This window comes from Capricornis sumatraensis, chromosome 5, assembly GCF_032405125.1.
Source record: "Capricornis sumatraensis isolate serow.1 chromosome 5, serow.2, whole genome shotgun sequence".
In the NCBI taxonomy this organism is placed as follows: Eukaryota; Metazoa; Chordata; class Mammalia; order Artiodactyla; family Bovidae; genus Capricornis; species Capricornis sumatraensis.
Window position 1 is genome coordinate 60,250,865 of NC_091073.1, and position 2,690 is coordinate 60,253,554.

Below are 2,690 nucleotides of genomic sequence, written 5' to 3' on the forward strand. Positions count from 1 at the left end.
GTGAAGTGTTTCTTTCCTCAGTGTCATTGCTATGTGATAGAAATTTATGACTGAGAAAGGCCATGTGATATAATGAAAAGAACACTAAGTAAGGAGTCAAGGAGATAAGGATCCCAGTTCTGGCTGTAATGCAAACAGACTAGAGGTCACTGGGCAGGTCACTTACAAGTTAAGGTGGGCCTCATTTTGTTGATGTGTAAAAGGAAAATATAATCATCCTGAAACCATCCCCCCTGTCCTTAGTCCACAGAAAAATTGTCTTCCATGAAACCAGTCCCTGGTGCCAAAAGAGCTGGGGGAACCATTGGCTTAAATCACAAAATAAAGGATTTCATAGGAAATAAGAAATATGATCTATTGTATTTGGTAGCCTGGAAAAAATTCAAGTAGAAGCAAAATAAAATTCAAATTAGTAGCCTTACCATAAAAATATAAAATCAAAACAAGGAAGGAGCACTCCATGATTTTATATTATGTTGGTAGCTGCTAATTTGTATATATGTTTTATCTTTCTAAATAAAATTGGCATAAAATAGTTGCTATAGTGGTTTTTTATGTGAATGAAAGCACTCTAAGTCCCCCTCCTATCCTTGGGCCTGATAAGGGTGCCTACATCTCATTGTACTCAAATGACAGAATTCAAAAATAAAAGAAGGCAGGAAGGAAGAAAAAGAGACAAGAAGAAAGACAGCTATTCTATTTAAGAGAATCCATTGTCTTTTTAAAAATCTTTTACTATAATGAGTAATTATATGGACAAAATAAATTTTCACTTACGTTTTTATTTGCTATGAAAGCAAAAAAGAAAAAAAGATACTTGATCCAATTACAAGGCTGTTACAGTGGCTTTAGGGAGAGGTTGGTGGTTTTGTCAAGGGACCCTCAAGGAGGGACTGATAACGGTTAGACTGTTTTCCTCATACCTCTCTGCTACTCATTTTCTATCTTCTTGATTTTTTTCCTGCTCTTCTGATGCCTTAATGTTTATTTATTCTTGAAGTCTCAGACTTTGGCCTTCTCTTCTTTCTTAGAAAATTCCTTTCTCCATTTCACTTCCCTCAGAGGATGGCCCCGGGGCTTGCATTTTGGGTAGGCAACTCCAGATGGCTGACCCTGACTCCACACTCGAGTTCAAGACAGACTAGCATTTATAAATGATGTTATGTGAATGGCTGGCTGTTACTTCATGCTCCTTTGCTAAAATTAAACTTATCTGCCTGTCAAAACTGGATGCTTTGTCTGATTTCTCTCTCTCCCTGTGTGTGTCTGTGTCTGTGTGTTTGTGTATGTGTCTGTGTGTGTGTACCCATCAATCTACTACCAGCCAAGTTTAAACTTGTTCTACTCTCATATCCAGGCAATAATTCTGACCTATCTTGGTTCTCGCTCATTACAATTCTTTCTGTTGACTGCTCTATCACTCTAGTACTCACACCTGGACCATTTTTCACAAAATCAAATATGAGGGGGTTGTATGGACTAAAGCAGTATTTTTCACTGTGCTAATTAGACATCTAGGCCCACAAAGCTGCCTTGGCAGCTGCCCAATCAAACAGTAAAAGACCAACAGAGTACGATTCCAGCCCCAATCCCACTTTACTCTGAGCAGCTCCACCATTATCTGTTTTATGTGCAAATTCCAAGTATTATCTTATCTGAAAAAACCTGTGCTATTACCTTAAGGAATAAAAGTTCCAAAACCACTTTTTGTGACTTTTTAAGGTCCTTCTTACCTCTAAAATTCAAGTCCTGTGAAATACAGTAATACAATTATTAAGACAGAATTTTTTAAATTCCTAGTTAAACTTCTATTTATTAATATACATCTTTAGATCATTTCTGGCTCATGTAATTTAAAAGGTTTGAATAAATTTAAGGTAAAAATACATAAGTTATTCTGGATTTACTAACAGTCAACAGGGGGGAGTGTAATAAGCCTCCAAGAGTCCATAGCATCTATGAAGAAGTAGGGAAACATCTCTAAGACAGCACATACCCTGAGGTGCATAGGATTTTAGCCTTGTTCCCAAATGGAAGTGCATTGTGATAATACGCTTTCCATAGCCCACCTGTATTTAAGCAAAGACTGAGTCGATGAAAAGAGAGTTTCCAGGCTCCTATGTTCCATGGCAATTTGAACTTTGGGGACTTTTCTTTCTGCTTCATGCAACTTTGCAATAGCAAATAAACAAATAACAAGTGTCCAGCTAGAGAGTGAAACCAGCTTGTATGGCCTTCAAGGTGTGGAAGACGGAATGTAGTACAGTGGGTTCTTGGCATTTAGGTCCGAAGATTAGATGCTGAGAGAAACCAGGCAGGAGGGGAACCTCGAAGCCATACCTCACAGTAGAGCCACAGAGGCTTTATGGGGCTTCAAGTCTTGGCAAGTGATTTTTCTCTTCAAGTCTGATTACCAACATAACATTTATGTACCTGATTAACTCTCAGTATGGGAATTCACTTCTCCAAGCTTTTTATTCTATTAATATATGTACTCTATATGTAAAGATGGGGCTTCCCAGGTGGCTCAGTGTTAAAGAATCCACCTGCCAATGTAGGAAACTGAGGTTTGATCCCTGGTCCAGGAAGATTCCCTGGAGAAAGAAATGGCAACCCACTCCAATTTTCTTGCCTGGAAAAACCCCTTGGACAGAGGAGCCTGGTGGGCTAGAGCTCATGGAGACACAGAG